General features: G+C 41.9%; 1 pseudogene; it reads left to right on the forward strand.

The window, feature by feature from the left end:
• Positions 1-20,912: 20,912 nt before the first annotated feature.
• LOC122436851 lies at positions 20,913-21,812 on the forward strand (annotated as a pseudogene).
• The last annotated feature ends 4,526 nt before the right edge of the window (positions 21,813-26,338 follow it).

Consider the following 26,338-nt stretch of genomic DNA (forward strand, 5'->3'; position numbering starts at 1 on the left):
TTGGGGGCTTCCAGCATCCCTTCTCCACCCCCAAACAACTCTGGCTGTCGTTTTCCGGGGTGGTGGTGTGCACACACAAGAGGAACAAAAGTGCCGTAACCCAGCCGGGGCTCTCCTGTCTCCTGCGTCCAGCTGCTCCCTCTTTTCACCCAGGGTCTGCAGACCGCCGAACACGGCAGCTCCTCAATGTCTCCTAGAAGGATGACTCAGCACAACAGGAAACAACGGAAACATTACTGAAGATTTCAGAGCAAAGCCCACGACTCACGGGAAACAATTTCTTTTCTTTTTTTTTTAAATTAAATATTTATTTGGCTGTGTCAGGTCTTAGTTGTGGCACTAGTTAGTTGCCCCAAGCCTTAGTTGCCCCAAGGCATGTAGGATCTTAGTTCCCCAACCAGGGATCAAACCCGAGTCTCCGGCATTGGAAGGCAGATTCTTGACCACTGGACCACCAGGGAAGTCCCAACAATTTCATTTTTATTCTTCTGTACTTCTTTGCAGCCCATGGCCCATTTGTTGGTCACCCCTCCCCCTAGCCTGCCCACCTCCCCACCCCCCAACGTCCCTTGCCTGAGGAGGCAGGTAATGGCCCAGGAAGGACTTTCTACTTTTCCGGGTTTTTCCCTTCTTCCTCTCCCCTTCTCACCCCCTACACACCCAGATTCCTCTTGCAGGCCCTCTCACTTGAGTTGGCGAACCACATCCCCTGGGTGCAGCCCTCCAGCCCCAGTGATTTGTTAAAGGCTTTATTCCAAAGAAGTGGTGTTCTCCTTCTGCTTGGAATCTCGGTTAACACAGTAGCTCCTCTACCAACCTCCTTCACTGATGCTCTTTCGAAAAAGGAAGGCAGTGGAGAGCTGCTGTGCCTGGGAGGGGAAGGCAGGGGAGGCATTCAGCTGCCTCGGCCTGGGCTGGCCTCTCCCCCATCTCCTCTGTGTGGAGAGGTCACTGGTTTCAAAGGTCTCAGCAAGTCTGTCCTGGGCTCCCATCTTTCCATCTCTGGATTTCTAGCCCATTCTAACAGCGAGAGGGATTTGTCTCCGGTGAAGGTTGCCTAAGGCAGTGGCAGGAATCTCTCAGAGAGCAATTACCTTGAAGAACCCTCCCTGGAGAACACATTCTTTTGCTTCCAAATTGGAAAATGCTCGTCCTGCCCACTAGTCCAGAGGGCACTTGGACCTTTACCAGCTGAAACTCTAACAATCCTTAAAGGGAAAGTGAACAAGGAGCAAGGGCAAACTTCCAGCCTCTGGGGCAGTAGGCAGGTGGCTTTTAAAGAAAAAGCCCAAGATAATAATGAGCTGTGTTGCTGGTGGAACACACTGGAATGTGATTCTAAAATCCATCAATGATTAAAGTTACATGCCCAGTCTTTTTCTTTTCCCCTCCAAGAGATTATAGATTTAATTCCCTAGTTCTAAAACCCCCTCCTTTACCCCAGAGGTGAAATGTCTATTTCAAAAAAGACTGATGACATCAGAAACCTCCAAAAGTCCATACATAAATGGATACTTGGACTTGCTGAAGGTTAATAATCATATAACAGAATGGCTGAGAATGGTGACAGATTTCTTTTTAATGCTAATGGCTTTGAGGTGCACTGTGATTTTTTTGGGGAACCAGATTTGTTATCTCTGCTAGGCTTTGCCTAAGACAACACTCCACTTTGGTTTTCACAGGTGAACCCTGATTGGAGTAGTTCAGAGGTGTGCAGACTGGTGAGAAGAAATTGGCTCAGATTAACATTTTGCTTTGTATAAACACAAACTGGATGCCTCCTCTACGGTTTGCTTGAGAGGTGACTGCAAGCAGCCAAAACTTCAACCAGGATGAGTTAGAGAGAAAAAGTAGATCTTGTAGGAACTGGCCAGGCCTATCACACGTGGTTTGGCAGCGAGGACCGTGAGCCTGGGGAGATCTGGCCTGGAGAGAATTCTTTATACCAGAGGACATCCAATAAAGCTATGTCATTGCTGATGATATTTTGTTCTGGAGAGGCTGCTCTTTGCTTTTGAATCTGTTTTTGACTGCTGAAAAATTCCATTGGCAGGAAAGAGCAAGGACCAGGATTGCTTCTAAACATCTCAGCAAAATATTTCACTTCCTTCGCTGCTTCCAGACATGAGTCCCTTTTTTTGATGAACAATAACAAAATCCCTGATTCTCCCTTCCCAACAGATCATAGATCTGAGCCCCAAGTATCTGTGTTTTCACCAAAATGCATTCTAACACAACTTTCTTTTGACTTGGCATTTTGCTTCTCATTTTTCAGATTGACGTTGTTGTTACAAAATATTTTCTCAGGGATTTCTTTTTCCCAGCTCAGAGGAAAACAGGGCTAGACTTGGGCTTTAGCAAATTAAAGCAGGTTATTCTTCTCAGAGCAGAGTTAAATGTGTTCCCAGAGAAATGCCAAATGCCACTTTATTTTTGGTTGCTGTTCTCTCAAGAGGGCCTTTTAATAGTTCTTGGAGTAGGGATGGTAATCTCTGGAAACAAGATAAACTGGGAGATATTCACCATTCTCCTACTCCTTTCTTTTCTTTTACACTTGAGGCAACTAAATTGGAAGCTGGATGTCATGAATTCCATAGTTTTACTTGGAATCTCCTCCTATTGACAGTGAAGTTTTCTTTTTTGTTAGAATCAGGAATATTTAAACCAAACCTCATAACATGGTCTTAAAGTACATTTGAAATGCTTTTTTCCCATGGCAGTAACTCTTCCCTTCTCTGGGCTGGTAAAAAAGCGTGTGTAACAATGCTGTTTCCAGTTTCTAAAACCACACTGTGTTTGAATTAGGTTTGGCTGTTCTGGTAGAAATCCCAAACCACCAGTGGCTTGCAATGAACTTTCTCTCTCCTGTGCAAAGAGAGGAGAAACAGTGGAAAAGGGGGGTCCACTCCTCAAAGCTCTCAGTGACCCTGGCCTCTTCCAGCTTGTTACCCCACCAAGTCTAGGCTCTTGTCCTTATGTTCATTATCCTGAATGATTGTACCCATATTACTAGCTGGCAAAGTTAAAAAAAAAGAGAGAGATAAAATAAGGCAAAAGGCACCCATTGAAGAAGGTTTCCAGCTACTGCGAAGAGAATGTGCATTTGTGTGCGTGGTAAGTCAGAGTCATATCTGACCCTATGAACTATAGCCCACCAGTCTCCTTTGTCCGTGAGATTCTCCAGGCAAGAACACTGGAGTGGCTTGCCATGCCCTACTCCAGGGTATCTTCCTGACCCAGGGATTGAACCTGAGTCTGCTGCGGCTCCTGCATTGCAGGTGGATACTTTATCACTGGGCCACTGGCAAAGCCCATCAAGAGGACTCTTCTGCTGCTTATATCCCACTGGTCAGAATGTCATCACTTAGCTACAAGGTGGGGTTGGAAAATGTAGCCCTTTTTTTCTGAATGGCTGCATGCACAGTTAAAAATTATATTTCTAGGGGAATTTCCTGGTGGTCCAGAGGTTATAATTCTGGGCTTTCACTGCCCAGGGTCTGGGCTTAATTCCTGGTTGAGGAACTAAGATCCCATGAGCCTTGTGGTGCAGCCCTCCCTCCCCACCAAAAAAACCTTAAATTACATTTCTGTGATATACACTCTAGGTCCTGTGTTCTTAAATTTAATGTTTCTTATCAATTTTATCTGGAATTTGAATCACCTTTTGAGATAATGATATGAGACAGTATAAAATCAGTATAGGAAATGCCCTATTCTGTAATATTCACACTCTTTTACCAGTAATTTTGCTTTTGGTAGTCCCTACACTAAGTAATTAACTCAAAATTTCAGAAAAGGCTTTAAACAAAAATAATACTCATTGCATAGTTATATATAATCACACATAACAAAAGGAATCAAAATGCCAAAATATGAGAGACTGATCAAATAAACCATGCAACATGTCCTTAAGGAAATATGCATCTTTTAAAAATTATGTTTACAGGGAATCCCCTGGTGGTCCAGTGGTCAAGACCTAGTGTTTTCACTACTGGGGCCCAGGTTCAATTTCTGGTCAGGGAATTAAGGTCCTGTGAACCACATGCTGTGCAAAAAAAAAAAAAAAAAAAGTTTACAATGAATCCATAGTAACTTAGAAAACTGCTTACCCTGTTAAATAAAAATATAGGGATATAAACTTGCAGTACAGTTACAACTAACCTATATATAAAAAAGAAAAACAGAAAACAAGCAAACAAAAATCAAACATTAAAATACAAACCCCAGTGGCTTTTTGGTTAATGAGAATGTTAATGACAGTTTTTCCTACATTTCTTTATTTTCCAGTTTTTCTTACTATTATACTTAATATTATATTAGAAGTAATAAATCCATTCTATCCTCTTGTCTCTCTCGGTACCTACATTTTACCCATCTCATCGAGCTCAGTTTAATTCTTCCTCCTATACAAAAGCTTTTCCTGGTCACCCCGTCACTTTTGCATTACTGTTATTACCACTTAAAATGGAGAGCCAGCTTTTTTGACTTGCCATCATCAAGAGGAATTCCCTGCTGGAAGAGCCGGGGTCTTAAGTCGGGTAGATGTCCCCTCTCCCTGCGCCTTGGCAGATATGATGCAGTGCTAGGGTCCAGGCACACTAATCAGATGACACGAAGCATGGGATATGCTTTAAATTAGTTCATTTCAGGGGATGGAGGCTAGAATAGGTGAAATAAATTTGTTCATGAGTTGACAATTGTTGGAAAAGAGTGATAGATGCATAGTGATTTGTTATATCATTGTCTCTACTTTTGTTTGAAATTTTGTTTGAAAATTTTCCACTATTTTTTTAAAAATATACTTAGAATTTACTCCAGGTTCTAAAACTGGCCAGTTTGCAATTTCAACAGTTCATTTAATTAGGGTTTTAACAACTGGGAACAAGTCCATCAGTAAATTTTAAGGCAGGAGGCAAGTGTTATCACCTCCTCAGTAAGGGCTGTTTCAATTGTAAGTGAAGGAAAATATGATTCAAAATGGTTTAAGTAATTTATTGGATCCCATATATGAGAAGTTGGAAAACACTTCTCACTGCAGCTTGTTAACCTAAAACAATGAACAGCGAGTAATTTTTATCAGCAAAAAGGGGGTTTATATGGGGGCAGCAAAAATTACAGTTTGTGACATGCAGTTACAGAAAGCCACATGCAAGTTCCAGTAAAGTAAAAGAGAGGAAAATTTTTATAAAGAAGAAGAGGAACTTATGGCAAAAACCACTGCAATATTGTAAAGTAACTAGCCTCCAACTAATAAAAATAAATGAAAAAATAAAAAAATAAAAAATACCAATATCAAACACAAAAAAAGAAGAAGAAGAAGAAGAGGAACTTGAGAGGAACTATTATAAAAGTCCATTAGAGGAAAACTGGGAGTTTTCCAGAATAGCAGGTTTTCATTGGCTGAGTTGTGACAGTCTCTCATTGGCTGAGCTGTTACCAGAAAGTTCAGTTCAGTTCCATCACTCAGTCATGTCCAGCTCCTTGCGACCCCATGAACTGCAGTGCACTATGCTTCCCTGTCCATCACCAACTCCCGGAGCCTACTCAAACTCAAGTCCATCGAGTCAGTGATGCCATCCAACAATCTCATCCTCTGTTGTCCCCTTCTCCTCCTGCCTTCAATCTTTCCCAGCATCAGGGTCCTTCCAATGAGCCAGCTATTTGCATCAGGTGGCCAAAGGACTGGAGTTTCAGCTTCAGCATCAGTCCTTCCAATGAATATTCAGGACTGATTTCCTTTAGGATGGACTGGTTGGATCTCCTTGCAGCCCAAGGGACTCTCAAGAGTCTTCTCCAACACCATTCAAAAGCATCAATTCTTCGGTGCTCAGCTTTCTTTGTAGTCCAACTCTCACATCCACACTTGACTACTGGAAAAACCATAGCTTTGACTAGACAGATCTTTGTTGATAAAGTAATGTCTCTGCTTTTTGATATTCTGTCTAGGCTGGTCATAACTTTTCTTCCAAGGAGCAAGTGTCTTTTAATATCATGGCTGCAGCCACCATCTGCAGTGATTTTGGAGCCCCCAAAAATAAAGTCTGTGCAGCCTATGACTGTGGGCGAGAATCCCTTAGAAGAAATGGAGTAGCCATCATAGTCAACCAAAGAGTCCAAAATGCAGTACTTGGATGCAATCTCAAAAACAACAGAATGATCTCTGTTCGTTTCCAAGGCAAGCCATTCAATATCACTTAGATCACTAAGTGATCACAAGATTACTTAGATCTAATCACTCAGATTACTGTCTGAGTCTATGCCCCAGCAAGTAATGCTGAAGAAACTGAAGTTGAACGGTTCTGTGCAGACCTACAAGACCTTCCAGAACTAACACCCAAAAAATATGTCCTTTTCATTATAGGGGACTGGAATGCAAAAGTAGGAAGTCAAGAAGCATCTGGAGAAACAGGAAAGTTTGGCCTTGGAGTACAGAATGAAGCAGGGCAAAGGCTAGCAGAGTTTTGCCAAGAGAATGCACTGGTCAGAGTAAACACCCTCTCTTCCAACAACACAAGAGAAGACTCTCCACATGGACATTACCAGATGGTCAATACTGAAATTAGATTGATTATATTCTTTGCAGCCAAAGATGGTGAAGCTCTATACAGTCAACAAAAACAAGACCAGGAGCTGACTGAGGCTCAGATCATGAACTCCTTATTGCCAAATTCAGACCTAAATTGAAGACAGTAGGGAAAACCACTAGACCATTCAGGTATGACCTAAATCAAATCCCTTACGATTACACAGTGAAAGTGACAAATAGATTCAAGGGATTAGAGCTGATAGACAGAATGCCTGAAGAACTATGGACGGAGGTTCATGACATTGTATAGGAGACAGGGAGCAAGACCTTCCCCAAGAAAAAGAAATGCAAAAAGGCAAAATGGCTGCCTGAGGAGGCCTTACAAATAGCTGTGAAAAGAAGAGAAGTGAAAAGCAAAGGAGAAAAGGAAAGATATACCCATTTGAATGCAGAGTTCCAAAGAATACCAAGAAGAGATAGGAAAGCCTTCCTCTGCGATCAGTGCAAAGAAATAGAGGAAAACATAGGATGGGAAAGCCTAGAGATGTCTTCAAGATAATTAGAGATACCAAGGGAATATTTCATTCAAATATGGGCACAATAAAGGACAGAAACTATATGGACCTAACAGAAGCAGAAGATATTAAGAAGAGGTGCCAAGAATACACAGAACTATAAAAAAAAGATCTTAACAACCCAGATAATCATGATGGTGTGATCACTCACCTAGAGCCAGACATCCTGGAATGTGATACCAAGTGGGCCTTAGGGAGCATCACTACAAACAAAGTTAGTGGAGGAGATGGAATTCTAGTTGAGTTATTTCAAATCCTGAAAGATGATGCTGTGAAAGTGCTGCACTCAATATGCCAGCAAATTTGGAAAACTCAGCAGTGGCCACAGGTCTGAAAAAAGTCAGTTTTCATTCCAATATCAAAGAAAGGCAATGCCAAAGAATGTTCAAACTACCGCACAATAGCACTCATCTCACACGCTAGTAAAGTAATGCTCAAAATTCTCCAAGCCAGGCTTCAACAATATATGAACTGTGAACTTCCAGATGTTCAAGCTGGATTTAGTAAAGGCAGAGGAACCAGAGATCAAATTGCCAACATCCGCTGGATTATCGAAAAAGCAAGAGAGTTCCAGAGAAACATCTATTTCTTGCTTATTGACTATGCCAAAGCCTTTGACTGTGTGGATCACAACAAATTGTGGAAAATTCTTAAAGATACGGGAATACCAGGCCGCCAGACCTGCCTCCTGAGAAATCTGTATGCAGGTCAGGAAGCAACAGTTAGAACTGGACATGGAACAACAGACTGGTTCCAAATAGGGAAAGGAGTACATCAAGGCTTTATATTGTTACCAGGCAAGGAGAATCATTTTTCTTCTTTCTGCAGGTGGTGAAGCAGTGTTACTTCCTGCTGGAGCTGCAAGGTACCTCTCTTCCTGTTGGGATCTGAACTGTTTGCTCATGTACTCACATTCTGTCGCACAGAGGTGTCTGACTCCTTGCAACCCCATGGACTGTAGCCCTTCTGACTCCTCTGTTCACAGGATTTCCTTGGTGGGAAGACTGGAGTGGGTTGCCGTTTCCTACCACAAGCCATTTCCTAGCCCATGAGAGCTCCTATTTCTGTTCTCCTGACTCATTTTAGTAGGGTTTCCCTTTATTACATTTCACAAGGTGTTGTTTGATCCAGGGCTCAAACACGCCATTGCACTGACGCACTATATCTATCTCTTGGCTCTGCCTTCTGCCAAGTTAGCTTTATCCTTGGACTTCACATGGTGCTTCCTCAGGTTCACACCTGCTCTGGTTCAAGTCCAGCAAAAACAAGAGAGTACCAGTTGCTGTTGCCACCCACTCTCCCATTAATACACACAGTCACACACACTATATTACATTCATTTTTGTATCCCAGCATCACCCAACACAGTTCATGTGTGTGAAAGGGGTTCCACAAACACTTATAAATGTTTTATTGAATGGAAAACTTTTTGCCAGTGTACAACTTCACAGCCAGCCAGGCAGACTTGGGAAAGGAATTCTGTGACACCATGGAGAGAAATTTCTTTAGACTATTCTGATGACTAATGTCTGATAATCCCATGGCGGGTAATATCATTTGCCAGGCTTCCTAAGAGATAAGTCTTTCCAAAAAAAAAAAAATTCTCTTTCTGTGGAATGATTAACAATAACAACAGTTAGTGTTGACTGAGGACTTATTGTATAAGCTCCGCATTTCATCATCGTAATAACCCTATTATTATATTATCCTCATTTTACAAATAAGAAAGTTGAGGCACAGAACAATTAAGTCAATGACTGTAGGTCACCTGGCTAGTAGTGATGTGAGTCAGGATTGAATTCTGGTGACAGAGCTTGTTCTTTTCCCTACTTTGCTTCTTGGTCTTGCCAATACTTCTAAGCACTCTTTTGAACATTCTCCCTTGCGAGTCAGCCTCCAGTATCCGGCAGTTAGTGTTACAAGTTCTCACAGGATTTTTCCTAGGCCCTTCTCTCACAGTCTACACCTACTCCTGTGCAATTGCTTTAAGGCCCTTGGGTTCAGCTGCCATCAGTATCAGGACCGCATTTGCCTGTATACAGTTGACCCGTACCACAGATGCAGAACCCACAGGTATGTGGAGGGCCAGCTTTGTATAATCTATCATTGGATTTTGGTATCCTTGTGGGCAGGGTCCTGTAACTGTTAGGGGAACCAGTGCCTAAACCTGCCTGCCCTGGCCAGACACGATGTGACCACTTAAGTGAGTTATTTTACAACAAGAGGTCCTGTAAGGAATGCAGAACTAACAAACTACTACCAATCAGAAGAATTTGGTCAAGGTCAAAAGGAGAGATGAGACTCCAGTCCAGATGTCCTACAAACCTCCCAGACTTCTCACTGGAGTCTACTTTGGCTGAGTGACACTCACCACCAGGAAGGACCCTGAGTCAGAATGATTGGCCAGAGACAGCCCGGAGACTAACCGCATCATCATAAAGCCAGAGACTGAGCCACGTGTGGAGTTCTCCTGGGTTCCGTTCCCCTGCTACTGTCCGTTCAAGAACCCCTTCCCAACAAAGTCTCTTGCTTTGTCAGCCTGTGTCTCCTTAGACAATTGATTTCTAAGTGTTGGTCAAGAGTCCACTCTCGGGCCATGGAAGGGGTCCTCTTTCCTGCAACAGAACTAATTCTGCATGGATACAGAGGGACAACTGTACAGCCGAAAAAGTGACTATACTAGCTCAGCCAAAGGGGGGCTTGTTTTCTAGTGAGATTAAAAATACACGATCTGGGGCTGGCACAGCAGCCTGCCATGTCATCAGCGTCCAAGGGACCCTTGATTGTTCCCCTCTACCACCCTCACATGTAGCTTTCATTTTCATGCACTTTTTGCCGTAAATAACAAGACAGATGCTCTGCCCCCAGCTTCAAATCCATATCCCAGGCAGGTATATGTGGGAATGACAAAAATGCGTGAAAGTCCAATCTATCACTTTGTATAAAGTTTCCTGGAACTCTTACCTGGCTACTTCTGTTTACCTCTCATTGGTCAGAACTGGCCATTTCCAGCAGCCAGGAAGTCAAAGAAGGTATCTTTTACCTGGGACATGGTGTCCTGAACAAAGTTAAGACTCTGATAGAATGAAGAAAATTTATATATATACACACACACAATGGAATACCATTTAGCCAAGAGAAAGAAGGAAATTCAGCCATTTGCAACAACATGGATGGAGCTTGTGGGCATCATGCTAAGGGAGATAAGCCAGACAGAGAAAGACGAACACTGCGTGGTATCACTTGTATGTGGAATCTAAAAAAGGTGAACTCATGAAAAGCAGAGCAGAATGGTGGTTACCAGGGGCTGGGGGCGGCAGTCAAGTGGATGGGGGAACTGGGAAGATGTTTAAGGGTGCAAATTTGCAACTAGTAAATAAGTTCTGGATATTTAACACACAGCAAGTAATTATCACCAACAATGCTGTCCTATAAACTTCGAAGTTGCTAAGAGACTTGATTTTACTAGTTCTCGTCACAGAAAAGAAATGACAATTAGGTAACATGATAGAGGTGTTAGCAAACACTACTGTAGTAATCATATTGCAACACACAAATTGTCAAAATAGCATAGTGTATACCTTACACATGTCATATGTCAACTACATCTCAACTGGGGAGAAAAAGAAAGAGAAATTATATTGGGGAGCCAGTTAATATGCCATTTATACTCCACTGATTCCAAATTTATAATTCTATCTCAACCCCTGCAAAACTGAAGTTGAGTTTATCCTGAACTCTCTTCCCTGTTGCAATAGTACTACTGAATAAAATCTATCCTCACCACTTTAGCTAGTATTTGGCTTTGTTTGTCCTTGATATCATCTGTTGTTCAGGCACACATTCTCTGCCTTTTTTTTTTTTTCCAGGATCCTTTTGATCCTCAAATGTCCTTTATTTTCCATTGCAAATCAAAGGCTATGGTTTCCTAATGTTTCTTAAGTAGGCTTCAAGTCCTTAGGTTGGAAAATCAAAAGTTAACTATTTCTTTCTGCCTGCATTCCTGTTTTAACAACTCCAATTCTTCCTATGACATATAATATGTCTCTGGATCAGTAGAGAAGAAAATCATAAAGATGAATATTTCAAAATATTATCTTGCTGTAGATACAGAGTGCTTGTGGCAATAAATATAAAGGGAAGCCAACAAGAGATGAATGACATAAACTATTATATATCAATTTCATAGAATTGCTATGAACCAATAAATTACATAATTACAAAAATTATATGATAAACTGGAAAGTTTATTGTTGTTGTTTACTTACTGTTACTGGTTTATTATTCCCTGGAGAAGGAAATGGCTACCCACTACAGTATTCTTGCCTGGAGAACTCCATGGACAGAGGAGCCTGGCAGGCTACAGGACATAGGGTCACAAAGAGTCAGGACACGACTGAGCAACTAACACTTTCACTTTCAGATGGAAGACATGCACAGGGCAAGGCAGCGGGTGAAGGGCACAGAACTTCCATGTCCTCTCCAGGCGTATCACCCTCTCAGCACCATGATGTGGTCACCAGCCTGAAAGCTCTTGGGATCCTGTTTTATGGGGGGCTTATGGAAGTTTCCTTACATAGGTATAGGTCTCTGCCCACAAGTAGGGGAAACCCGAAACACAGGGGCTTTTATTACTGTTTGATTCTCCCACCACTGCTAGGAAAACAGCATGCAGTCCAGCCCCCCTTGCTGATTTGTTCTTACCTTCTTTGATCGGGACTTCCCTGGTGGCTCAGCTGGTAAAGAATCCACCTGCAGTGTGGGAGACCTGGGTTCCATCCCTGGGTTGGGAAGATCCCCTGGAGAAAGGAACGGCTACCCATTCTAGCATTCTGGCCTGAAGAATTCCATGGACTACAGTCCATGGGGTCACAAAGAGTCAGACACGACTGAGCGACGTGTACTTCACTTTACTTCTTTAATCAGAGTGGTGGCCTTCCAAACAGGATGTTATCTGTTCACCTTACGACTGTGACCCATAAACTAAGCAACTTTTTGTTGGTCAGTTGAGTACAGTTTACAGGGCATTTACAGGGCACTGTCTAAGTAATGGCAGAATCTGGCAGCTCCTCATACAGTTTCAAAGTCAGTCCTAGGGCAGAAGAGGCTCCTTGCTCGTGAGTCCTTGCATTCCACTGGTAGCATGATGCTGTATAAACCATTTCATTAGTTTATTTTAATTGTAGTATAGTTGATTGTTTAAAATTTCCATTTTATTACGGAACTCTTCTGGGTGTTGCCCTCCCTGATAGTGTTTCTCTGATGTCATCCAAGACATCATAGGCATTTCAGGTTTCAAGATTTTTTCCTATCCTTCAGTCTTATGGGCAGTTTTGATTAATGTTTGATAGCAAGCTAGATAGACAGATAGATTGCCCCTCAGATGGAAATTCACTAAAGTCCTAGTGCCCAGTCCTGGGAGCTGCTCACAGGCTTTTGCAATAAGTCCCAGTCTCTGCACCACACACAGCTACTGCACAGAGAATTTGTCCATGTCAGGACTCCAGTCTGTACTCTATACTGTTTGAGCTCAGGCAGTCTTATTGGTTCCAATTTAGCACATCCAATTAATACTGCCTGAAGTGTCCACTTACACACTTTCTGTTTTCAGAAACAGTTCCCTAGTCAGACACAATGTCCAGCCCCATAATCATTCAGATAAAAAGGGTGCAACCACTTCAAATATACACATTTTCATCTAAACTTTCACCTTAACCCCATCAATCCTCACATCTCCAACTGTAGGTAAGGGAGGCGGTCTCCACTCAGACATGATATACATCCCTCAGATCATTCATGTAAAGAAGACATATTCTTTTCACATAAAGCCCATGTCAGTCTTACAATTTTCACCCAAACCTTCATCTTCATCCTATCAGCCCATCTATCACTGTCTTCTCTCCATCTCACTGAAGCCTGCCTCAGGCTTCACTGGTACATTTTGGTACCACAGGGCGTGGGGCTTCCATGTCAATGAGTCCTAGGGATTTCTCCTTCATTCCCTTATTTCACCCACCCAAGTACATAAAGTGTTGGGTCCCCTTTGCAGCACGGGGGTGAGCCTGGGGACTCTGGCCTTTTGTCAGGTGTGTTAAAGAAAAAAATTCAACCGAGTATAATTTAAAGATCTTACTGGCTTTATTCAGAAATTCATAAATTGGGGAGCACCAATCTAGCAATATATAGGAGCTTCAAAGAGCTGTACAAGGCAAGAATCATAGGCAGAAGGGAGCAGGAAGAAGGAAGTTACACTGGGTCTTGCCTTGCATGGAGGAAAGGGAAGTCAGAAGTGTTGGGCCAGGTAACTTGCACTGAGCAGCCAAAAGCTGAAGGTCTGCCTAGATTCTCCTTTCCTGGGAGACCCCAGCATACAGTGCAGTTTTGGTTTGCTGACAAGTGGCTTAGCGTGAATGACTCCATCTTGGCCATAATCTGGTTACTTTAACAGCCTTTATCTTGGTCCACTGCCTAGCTATTGCCCCATCCCAGGTCAGGTTTCTCATTGCAATTCTTTGTATGCCAGCTTCATAAATTAAAAAAAAAAAAAAAAGTTCTTCAAACTGAGAGTAAATAGAATGAACATCTTTGGGTCTCACTAGGGGGTCCCTTTTGGACTTATTTGGAGCCCGGGGGGTTGGGGGGTCCCATTTGTCCACCCAACCTTCAATCCTGCTGTATTAAGACTTTTGTTTCAATCCAATCGATGTCCCGTTTAATTTATCTCATTTCTAAAGATGTCCACCCTGCTGGGCTGTGTTCCTTGACCCTCCCCCAACTTCAACATTCCCACATTGGCTTGTTCATTAACCTGGTGTTTTTATTGGCAACTGCAAAGCCCATGAGGAGAAGCTGAGACAGCGAATTCAAAAAGGCTTCTGGGATTATTGCTGATTTTGCAGCAGTAAAGTTACTTATGGTGTGCAGTGGAAAAGGGCACCCCCCTTAACCATGGCTTTTATCATGACCTGGGTAACAGGTTGAAAATTAATAAACAGAACCCTCATTTAAAATGGAGCCAGGAGGCCAGAAGGGGGAGCTCTCAGGCACTAGCACCTGAAGTCAATTGCAGGCCCTATAGGAATATTACCCTTGTATATCCAAGGGGAAAAAGGTTAATACTTTACACCAAGCGGGAGTAGGAAGAATTTCTCCTTGCCCAGCAACAGCCCAGCCAATGAGAGGCTGTCATAATTCAGCCAATGAAAAGTCGCTATATTTGGAACTTCCATTTTCCTCCAATGGGCTCTTTTTTTTTTTAATCCCTGATGGTCAAGCCTTTTGAGAAGGGAGTGGCACCCTACTGCCGTACTCTTCCCTGGAAAATCCCACGGATGGAGGAGCCTGGTAGGCTGCAGTAGCCTGGTAGGCTGCAGTCCATGGGGTTGCTACCAGTCGGACACGACTGAGCGACTTCACTTTTACTTTTCACTTTCATGCATTGGAGAAGGAAATGACAACCCACTCCAGTGTTCTTGCCTGGAGAATCCCAGGGACGGGGGAGCCTGGTGGGCTGCTGTCTATGGGGTCGCACAGAGTTGGACACGACTGAAGTGACTTAGCAGCAGCAGCAGCAGCAGCAAGTCTTTTATTTATTATTTATTTTTGGCTGTGCTGGGGGCTTTGCTGCTGCGTGGGGACTTGCTGTAGTTGGGGCTAGCAGGGGCTACTCTTCGCTCTTCGTTGAGGCCTGTGGGGTTTCTCTTCGCAGTGGCTTCTCTTGTTGCGGAGCACTGAAGCTCAGTAGTTGTGGTGCATGGGCTTGGTTCCACTTGCCCTGTGGAGTCTTCCTGGAACAGAGATCGAATTTGTGTCCCCTGCATTGGCAGGCAGAGTCGCAACCACTGGACCACCAGGCTGGTACACCAATGGACTCTATCTGCAACAGCTGTTCCCAACTCCCCCTTTTCCTGTATTAAAAAAAAAAAACACATTTTTCCCCCCTTTTCTCAAGACTTGGTGCTTCATCAAAGATTTTATGTCCTGAATTGAAGTTCTTTGGTGTTCCCAAATAAACCCATTTTGCTGCTGTCTTATTGTTTTATATTAACACAGGCATATTCAGCAGGTGAACATCCCAGTTATCATAAAGCGGGTCCCACACGGCTTCCATCAGAACATATCAGCTGTCTCATGTGTGATGTTCATTTGGAATTTATAGGGAGAGTCAGATAGCCTCCCTTCTCAGGGTAAAGAGAACTTATGTTGGCTTTCATTCATTCAATAGACTGGTGTTTCCTTGGGAATAATCGACATTTCGGATCTTGTATAGCCATCTGTGATTGTTCCATAGTGAGCTATGGGTCCTACATCAAACTAAACATGCTCTTCCACTTTGCAACCTTCAAAATCAAAGATAGTGTCTCTAAATTATTCTCATAATCCATTCTACTAATGGTTCTACAGGAAGTTGATAAACCAATCCACAAAATAAGGCAGATTCTTCATACTATACCCTCTTGTTTCAATAGTTTCTTGATTTTGCCCTCCACCAGTATGGACCACCTCCATGGTGACCAGAGGTATTAGCGTTGCTCTGTTTTCTCACATAATCCTTCCTTTTGGGGTAGCTTTGAGTCTAGAGGCTGAAGCTCAGACTGATAGAAATCTGAGCTTGGTTCAGCATCAAGTTCTGACTCAGCACTCTTTTAATTTCATTTTAGTCTTTACAGATGGTAATAACCAAAGGACTGTGTATTTGACTTTTTTCTAATTAGTTTGCATTTCCTATGTATCCAGTGGATGAACTCCCCATGAATTGTTAACTTTTACTGTTAGTATCAATAACTTATCCCAGCACAGCAGCTGCTCCATACTGTGGGTGACCATGTGACCACCAGGGATTAAAGGTTCCTCATACTCCATTCTTTCATTTTTCCTCTTCCCTAACCACATGTTTCACTGAGCAAAGACTGTTTAGCAAATACCACATTTTCTTCGGACAATGAAAGAACTGACTTAATTCATAATACTTCTGATACCAAATGTGTGGGGTGTTTTTTTCTCGCCAACAGCCAATTCTCTGTTTCTCTAACACCAACTAGGTGTCTTACAATTCAATTTAATTCTGACACTAACCACCTGAGTTAGCGTCAGTAACCACAGATTTAAGGGTTCAGTCCCATAATGCAGACACCAGTCACAAATGGGTGGCCAGGGCACCCACACTTCTATCTAAATAGGCTACAAATTAGGGGGTTCCTACAAATACCTCTCCAAGTTTCAATAATTCACTAGAACAACTCACTCAGGAAACAATATTCTTACTATTACTGGTTTATTACAAAGGATACAACTCAGGAATAGACAAATGGAAGACATGCATAGGGCACAGTATGGGATGAGGGAGGGCAGTTTCTATGCCCTCTCTAAACACATGGTTCTTCCAGCACCTTGATGTATTCACCAATCCAGAAGTTCCAATAACTAGAAAGTTTCATTTGAAATACTATTACATGAAAAAAAAAAGGTAGAGCAAAAAATATAAATACATGATGATTAAAAACATAAAAAAAATAAATTTCCATATGGTTCCTCAGCTTGAACTCTCTCTTCTTGACCCCAGAAAAAGGTATGAAACTGTACCATGAGTCCAGAAAAAGTATTTGGAGAGTTAACTATTTCTTACATGGGTATTCAGATAAAGGTCATCAAGGATAGAGAAAATCACCTCAAGTGACGAATGGATTAATTAAGAAATCAAAAAGGAAATAAAAAAGTACCTACAGACAAGTGAAAATGAAAACATAGCTATCCAAAATCTATATAACATAAAAAAACAGTTCTAAGGGGAAAGTTTATAGTGATACAAGCTAACCTCAGCAAACAAGAAAAATCTCATACAAATAACCTAACTTTACACCTAAAGGAACTATAAAAAGATCAGAGCAGAAATAAATGAAATAGAGAGAAAAAAAGGATCAATGAAACTAAGAGTTGGTTCTTTTTTTTATATCTTTTTTAAAGTATGTTAGCAACTGTTTTTATTTTATTAAGATTTATTTGTTTGTGTCTGCTCTGGGTCTTTGTTGTTGCACACAGGCTTTCTCTAGTTGATGTGAGTGGGGGCTACTCTTTGTTGCAGTGTTCAGGCTTGTCATTGCAGTGTCTTCTTTTTTTTTTTTCATTTATTTTTATTAGTTGGAGGCTAATTACTTTACAATATTGTAATGGTTTTTGTCATACATTGACATGAATCAGCCATGGATTTACATGTATTCCCCATCCCAATCCCCCCTCCCACCTCCCTCTCCACCCGATTCCTCTGGGTCTTCCCAGTGCAGAATTTTGGACTCTGCAGTGTCTTCTCTTGTGGAGCATGGGCTCTAGGCACATTCGCTTCAGTAGTTGCAGTGTGTGGGCTCAGAAGTTGCGGCTCAAGGGTTCTAGAACTCTGGTTCAGCAGTTGTGGCACATGGGCTTAGTTGTTCCATGGCAAGTGGACTCTTCCTGGGCCAGGGATTGAACCCACGTCCCCTTCATTGACAGGCAGATTCTTTACCACTGAGCCACCAGGGAAGCCCAGCAGCTGGTTCTTTGAGAAGATAAACAAAATTGATAAATCTTTAGCCAGACTCATCAAGAAAGAAATAGAGAAGGCCCAAATTAATAAAACCAGAAATGAAAAATGAAAAGTTAAAACCAACACCACAGAAACATAAAGGATCATATTATTAACAAAATTACTATGAACAATTATACAACAATAAAATGGACAACCTAGAAGAAATGGACAAACTTCTAGAAATGTACAACCTCTCAAGATTGAATCAAGAAGAAATAGAAAATATGGACAAACCAATTACCAGTAATGAAGTTGAATCAGTAATATTAAAACTTCCAATAAACAAAAGTCCAGGAGCAGATGGCTTCATAGGTGAATTTTACCAAATGCTTGGAGAAGAGTTAACATCTATCTTCCTCAAATAATTCCAAACAATTGCAGAGGAAGAAATGTTTCTGAACCCAATCAACAAGGCCAGCATCACCCTGATACCAAAACCAGATAAAGCTATCACACACAAAAAGATTAAAGGCCAATACCACTGATGAACATAGATGAAAAATTCCTCAACAAAATATTAGCAAATTGAATTCAACAATACATTAAAAAGATCACAGACAATGATCTAGTGGGATTTACCCCAGGGATGTAAGGATGGATCAATATTCACAAGTCAATGTGACACATCATATTAACAAACTGAAGAACAAAAATCATATACTCTTCTCAAAAAAAAAAAAAAATCCTATACTCTTCTCAACAGAAACACAAAAATTTTATAAAAAAGCTTTTGTAAGTTCATAATTTATGATTTAAATTTATGATTAAAACTCTCCAGAAAGTGGGTATACAGGGAACATACCTCAAGATCATAAAGGTGATATATGACAAGCCTACAGCTTAACACCATACTGAACAGTGAAAAGCTGGGACTTCCTTGGTGGTCCAGTGGTTAAGAATCTGCCTGCCAAGGCAAGGGGCATGGGTTTGATCCCTGATCCAGGAAGATCCCATATGCCATGGAGCAACTAAGCCCATGCAGCACAATTACTGAAGCCTGTGCACCCTAGAGCTCTGCAACAAGAGAAACCACCACAGTGAGAAGCCCACATACTGCAATTACAGAGCAGCCCCAACTCACTACAACTAGAGAAAGCCCATGCACAGCATTGAAGACCCAGAACAGCCATAAATAAATAATAAAATTTAAATGGTCAAAAGCTGAAAGCTCCTCTAAGATCAGAAACAAGGCAAAGATATCCCCTCTCTCCACTTTTATTGAACATAGCACTGGAACTCCTAGTCATAGAAATCAGACAAGAAAAAGAAAGAAAAGGAATCCAAACTGGAAAAGAATAAGTAAAACTGTCACAGTTTGCAGATGACATGATACTATACTTAGAAAATTCTAAAGATGCCATCAAAAAACTAATAGAACTCATCAATGAATTTGGTAAATTCCCAGGATATAAAATGAATATACATAAATCTGTTGTGCTTCTAAAAACTAATAGTTTATTTAGCTATTAGAAAAAGAAGTTAAGAAAATAGTCTCATTTAAAATCCCATCAAAAGGGCTTCTCAGGTGGCTCATTGGTAAAGAATTTGCCTGCCAATGCAGGGGTTTAATCCCTGATTTGGGAAGATTCCCACATGCTTCAGAGAAACTAAGCTTGTAGGCCATAAGTATTGAGCCCGGCTGTGCCCGGTCATCTTGGCCTCCATCGTGGACAGCTACGAGCGATGCAAAGAGGGAGCTGCCAGAGTTGTCTGGACCCTGTGGGACCCGTTGACACGCACTCAGGGGAAGTCATCAATTGCCTTTCAGGGCCACACAGTGAGCCTGTGGCCTGGGAGCCACAACTATTGAGCCCACATGCTGTAACTACTGAAGCCCCCACGGCCTAGAGCCCATGCTCCACAACCAAAGAAGCCACCGCAATAAGAAACCTGTGCACCTCAACTAGAGAGTAGCCCCTGCTCAGCACAACTAGAGAAAAGCCCAGGCAGAACAAAGACCAAGCACAACCAAAACTTAACTAAATAAATAAATGAAATCTTTAAAAAGTAAAACTGCATCAAAAAATAATAAAATACCTAGAAATAAATCTAATTAAGAAAGTAAAAGACCTATAGTTGGAAACTAGAAGATGCTGATGAAAGAAATTAAAGATGACACAAACAGATGGATGGATATACTGTGCTTATGGACTGGAAGAATTAATATTGTTAAAATGACCATATTACCCAAAGCAAGCTACCAATACAATGCAATACTTATCAAAATTACAATGGCGTTATTTATTTTTTACAGAACTAGAACAAATAATTCTATAATTTGTAGGGAAACACAAAAGATCTTGAATAGTCAAAACAATCTTGAGAAAGAACAAAGCTGGAGGTATCATGCACCCTGATTTCAAACTATACTACAAAGCTAAAGTGATCAAAACAGTATCATACTCTCACAAAAATAGACACGTAGATCAATGAACAGAATATAGATCCAGAAATCAGCCTACATTTATATGGGCAATTAATCTCTGACAAAAGAGGCAAGAATATATCATGGGAGAAAGACAGCCTCTTCAATAAATGGTGTTGAAAAACTTGACAGCTACATGCTGAATATGTTCTCACACCACAGACAAAAATAAATTCAAAAATGGGTTAAAGACTTAAAGGTAAGATCTGAGACCATAAAATTCCTAGAAGAAAACATAACCCATACACTTTTACATGAATCTTAATAATATTTTTAATATATAATCTCCTTGGGCAAGAGAGAAGGCAATGGCAACCCACTCCAGTACTCTTGCCTGGAAAATCCCACAGATGCAGAAGCCTGGTAGGCTGCAGTCCATGGGGTCACGAAGAGTCGGAGACGACTGAGCGACTTCACTTTCACTTTTCACTTTCATGCACTGGAGAAGGAAATGGCAACCCACTCCAGTGGTCTTGCCTGGAGAATCCCAGGGATGCGGGAGCCTGGTGGGCTGCCGTCTATGGGGTCGCACAGAGTCGGACACAACTGAAGTTACTTAGCAGCAGCAGCAGCAGCAGCAGCAGCTTCTTGGGCAAAAAACAGCAAAAATAAATAAATTAGGCTACATCAATAAAAAAGCTTTTCACAGTGAAGGAAACTGCCAACAAAATGAAGAGACCACCTATTGAGGGGAAGAAAAATCTTTGCAAACAGTATTTCCTATATGGGGTTAATATCCAAAATATACAAAGAATACACCCAACTCAACAACAAAAACGCAAAAAACAGCGCAATTAAAAAGTGAGCAAATACTCTCTCGACAAGATGGCCACACACCAGCAGTGCTGGCGAGCGCGCCTCCCGCCGCCCCACCCAAAGCCCTGGCTGCGGCCTCATCCCTGGCCCCAGCGCAGACCCCCCGCGCTGTCGCTGTCGGGCCCTGCCCTCCCAGGCCCCTTCCCCGGCGGCGCGTGGTCCGGCTTTGCCTGGTCATCTTGGCCTCCATCGTGGACAGCTACGAGCGATGCTACGAGAGAACTGCCCGAGTAGTCTGGACCCTGCTGGGACCCGTTGACATGCACTCAGGGGAAGTCACCAATTGCCTTTCAGGGCCACACAGTGAGTGTGATGAGGTGACTGCTGACGTGGAATCTAAGAACACGTGTCAAGTGCGCAGGAAAGTCTCTCCAGAGGAGCTCATCGTGGGCTGGTACGCTTCGGCCCACGACATCACGGAGCACTCCGAGCCGATCCACGAGGACTACAGCCCAGAAGCCCCCAACCCCATCCACCTCACCAGCGTCCAGAACGGCCGTGTGAGCGACAAGGCCTCGTCAGCACTTTAATGCGTGTTCCTCGGAGGCCGTGGGGGATGGTCACCCCTCTGATGGTGAAAGGCCCACGTTACACACCGCACGCGCTGGAGTTGACCTGGCCTGTTTTAGCCCCGACCGGGTGGTCGGCCTCTCCAGTGGCCTGCGGCGAGTCGGCGGCGCCCCGCGCACTGTGCTGCAGTAGGCGGAGGACTCGCTGTCAGGAATGGTGTCAGCCCACAGTACTTTGGGTCACTTCTTGATGAGTCTGGTTAGCCAAGTACCCAAAATAGTTCCCGAGGACTTCCAGACCATGCTCAACAGCAACATCAAAGACCTGCTGATGGTGGCCTATCTGGTCAGCCTCACACAGTCACAAATTGCCTGCAACGAGGAACTTGTGAATCTGTGAAGGCGCCACCGGCAGGCCCCCTGCCATGCTGGGCCCCAGCCAACCCTGGGACCCGGAATGGAGTGAGGGAGAAACGGTGTCTTTGTGGTGTGAGTCACACTGGGTCAGTCAACTGCTTGTGACTCTAAATAAACATAGACTACCTTTTGTAAGTGGGGGAAAAAAAAGTGAGCAAATAATCTAAATATTTTCCCAAAGAAGACATACATATGGCCAACCAGCATATGAAAAGATGCTCAACATCACTAACCATCAGGAAAATGTAAATCAAAACCATAAGCAACAAGGACCTACTGTATACCTTAGGGAACTATATTCAGTGTCTTGTAATAGCTTGTATGGAAAAAGAATCTGAAAAAATATGTATTTAAGTTGAAGTACTTTCAACTTTTCACCATTAAATGTATATGTGCATGTATGTGTGTGTATGTGTGTACACACATATCACTATACTATACACTTGAACACTGTAAATCAACTATACTTCAAAAAAAGTCCACAATGAGATATCACATCATAGCTGTCAGAATGGCTATTATTTGTTTTTTTAAATATAGAATGGCTCTTATTAAAAAGACAACAAACACCAAGTGTGGGTGAGGGTGTGGGGAAATGAGAACTCTTTTTTATAGTCAATTAATTTTTGTTTATTTATTTTTGACCATGTTGGGTTTTCATTGTGGCACATACGTCTTTATTGCTGTGCTTTCTCTAGTTGCTGTGAGTGGGAGCTACTCTCTAGTTGGGGTGCACAAGTTGCTCGTCGTGGTGAGTTCTCTTGTTGTGGAGCACAGGCTCTAGGGCACATGGGCTTAGCCGCCCTGCGGTATGTGGGATCTTAGTTCTCAGACTAGGGATCAAAGTCCCCTGCATTGGCAGGTGGATTCTTAACCACTGGCCCACGAGGGAAGTCCTGAGAAATGACAACTCTTATAAACAGTTGATAAGCATGTAAATTGTGTAGTCACCATGGAAAATAGTATAGAAGTTCCTCAAAAAGTTAAAAATTGAACTACCAAACGATCCATCAATTTCACTATTGGGAATTTATCTGAAGAAAATGAAAACAATAATTAGAAAAGATATGTGCATCCTATGTTTACTGTACCATTATTTACAATATTCAAAATACGGAAGCTACCTGAGTGTCCATCAATAGATTAATGAAGTTGTGATATATATACATATACATACACAAACACACGCACACAATGGAATTTTACTTTGCCATAAGAAGGAATGAAATCTTTCCATTTGCCACAGCATGGACAAACCTAGAGGGTATTATGCTAAGTGAAACAAATCAGACAGAGAAAGACAAATACTGTATGATTGCCCTTATATGTGGACTCCAAAAAACAAAACAAATGAACAAACTTAACAAAACAGAACAATAGATACGGAAATAAACAGGTGGTAGCCAGAGGGGAGGTGGTTGGGGGAGGAGAGAAATATGTGAGGAAGATTAAGAGGCTCATACTTTGGGTTGCAAAATAAATGAGTCATGGGTATGAAAATTATAGTGTGGGGAATATAATCAATAATTATATAACATCTGTGTATGATGACAGATGGTAACTACACATTGTGATGATCATTTTGAAACATATAGAAATTTTCAATCACTATGTTGTATAACATGAACTACCATAGCATTGTGTTGTAGGGTAATTATACTTCACAAACAATGAACAATCTCATAGAAATAGAGATCAGATTTGTGGTTACCAGAGGTGGGAGATGGGGTCAGGGAAACTGGATCAATTATAAAATAAATAAGTAAAAGGGATGTAATGTACAACATGGTAAGTATAATTAACACTGTTGTAGGGGGTTCCCTGGTGACTCAGCAGTAAAGAACCCACATGCAGTGCAGAAGATGTGGGTTTGATCCCTTAGTCAGGAAGATCCCCTGGAGAAGGGAATGGTAACCCCCTCCAGTATTCTTGCCCGAGAAATCCCATGGACAGTGGAGCCTGGCAGGCTACAAACCATGAGATTGCAAAAGAGTCAGACACAACTTAGCTACTAAACAACAATGTTTTACATGGCAGCTGTTAAGAGAGTAAATCTTAAGTGTTCTCATCACAAGGCAAATATAGCTTCTTTCTACTTCTTTCATTTTAAACCTATATGAGATGATGAATGTTCACCAAACTCATTGTGGTAATCATTTCATGGTACAGAGAGATCATTAAAGGCTGCAGACCTTTCACTTAAAGCTGGGAGGAAAGATTTCATTATGGATCAAAATTGGAAGAGATTATTCTTAATCTCAGTAGACCCATTTCCTCATAAATAAAATAGGGTGGTGTTTTTAGGTGCCCATTTCATGGGGCTGATGTAAAGAATAAATGAGATGAGGCATGTAAACACTTGCCCCAACGTTTCATACATGGCAATGGTTAGTTATTAGCAGAGTGTATGAAGAAATGTAAATCGCTGTAAGATGGAGAGACAAGAAGGGCAAAATACTTTTTTGTAAAGTTGTTTGAAGATCAACCAGTGATAAGAAAATAATTATAAGAAAACATTTTTAACTTAAAAAAATACCAAGTATCTGTTGGTAAACTGGAGTCCGACGTATCTCCAATAAGACTTGGCATGTTAAGAAACTCATCAAGACTCTAAGGAGATAACAGGAAAAAAATGCAACCCAAGCTAGGTTTCAAGTTGGGCCATGCTAAATGTCAAACAGACATAACGTAAATGTTGCAGTGAATATGCCCCAGGCAAGAGTCCCTCTAAGGTTATTGAGTGATATGAGAGACGAGTGAAAGGACTGCACAGTGAGGGGAAGTCTGACATCACCTAAGTCCCAAATGAAAATGGAAGCATTAAACTGGAGATGCACTTCTCCATTTCTTAAGTAGGTTCCAGGCTCCTGTGTGATGCTCAAATTTAATTTGTTTTGTCGAGTGTTTGCCATGTGTTCTTAGGTACTGGGACAGCTACAGGATCTGAAGATGAGTGAGAGGCATCCTGTTCCCAGAAGAGCTCTGGAGTCTGACGGGGGAAACACGTGAGAAAGTGGAGGAGGTACGAGGGAGTCAGTCTCTGAGCAGAGAGAACCTTAGTCATCTGGGGACAGGGTGGGAGTGGGCTATGGTCAGAGAAGACTTGCCCAGGTAGTTGAAGGAGCCTAAAATAGAAGGCAGATCTATTTTAAGACAGAGGGCTTCTTTTTTAAATTTCATTTTTCTTAAAAATAGTTGATTTACATGTTATATTAGTGTCAGGTGTATAGCAAAGTGATTCAGTTATAGTAACACATATACATATGTCCATTTTTTTTTTGAGATTCTTTTCCCAAATAGGTTATTACTGGAGTATTGAATAGAGTTCCCTTTGCTATGTAGTAGATCCTTGCTGATTATCTATTTTACATATAGTAGTGTGTGTATGTTGATCCTAATTTATCCCTCCCCCCCACAATTGTCCCCTTTGGCAGCCATAAGTTTGCTTTTGAAGTCTGTGAGTCCTTTTCTGTTTTGTAAAGAAATTCATTTTTACAATCTTTTTAGATTCCACGTATGAGTGATATCATATGATATTTGTCTTTGACTTATTTCACTTAGTATGATCATCTCTAGGCCCATCCATGTTGCTGCAAATGGCATTATTTCATTATTTTTTATATTCCATTGTATATATGTATCACATAATCTTTATCCATTCTTCTCTTGATGAACATTTAGGTTGCATCCATGTCTTGTCCATTGTAAATGAACATTGGGGTGCATGTTACCTTTCAAATTATGGTTTTCTCTGTATATATGCCCAGGAGTAAGACTGCTGGATCATGTGATAGTTCTACTTTTCAGTTTTTAAAGAAACCTCCATCCTGTTCTCCAAAGTGGCCATACAAATTTATGTTCCCACCAATACTGTAGGTGTAGGAGAGTTCCCTTTTCTCCACACTCTCTCCAGCAGTCTTTTTGATAATGGCCATTCTGACCAGTGTGAGGTGATTCTTCATTCAGAAAGTTTTTCATATTGGACAGTCAGCCTACAATCTGCCTGACTACCTACCCTACAGCATAGACTCCATAACGTGCAGCTAACCTTACAACAGATGGCCTTAAGTCAGGGGCACAATTCCTTGTGAGAAATGCGGTTCTCCTAGCTATCACTGAAGGTGTTGCTCCCCAGACGTCTGCCACAGTGAACTGCTACATCTGCCAAGAAACCTGAAAAGAGAACAGTGCAAAAGAAAAATGCCACATTTCTGAGATAAGAAAATGTGGCAAGAAACTCCCTGGTGGTCCAGGGGTTAGGACTCTGCCCTCTCACTGCTGAAGGCCCAGGTTTAATCCTTGGTTGGGGAACTAAGATCCCACAGGTCACATGGCATGGCCTAAAAAGAGAAAGAGAGAATGTGACAAATTTCATGTGCAGATAAGGCAAAAAGTGAGTATCACTGAATGGTGAATTCCAGAGAAATGGACTATTCCCTGCCATAGCAGTGGACAGAGGATGTCGAATTCATCTCTGATTGCAGCGAGCCAGTGAGCCCTGAGGGAACT

The sequence above is a fragment of the Cervus canadensis genome, chromosome 1 (assembly GCF_019320065.1).
Source record: "Cervus canadensis isolate Bull #8, Minnesota chromosome 1, ASM1932006v1, whole genome shotgun sequence".
NCBI classification, from domain to species: Eukaryota; Metazoa; Chordata; class Mammalia; order Artiodactyla; family Cervidae; genus Cervus; species Cervus canadensis.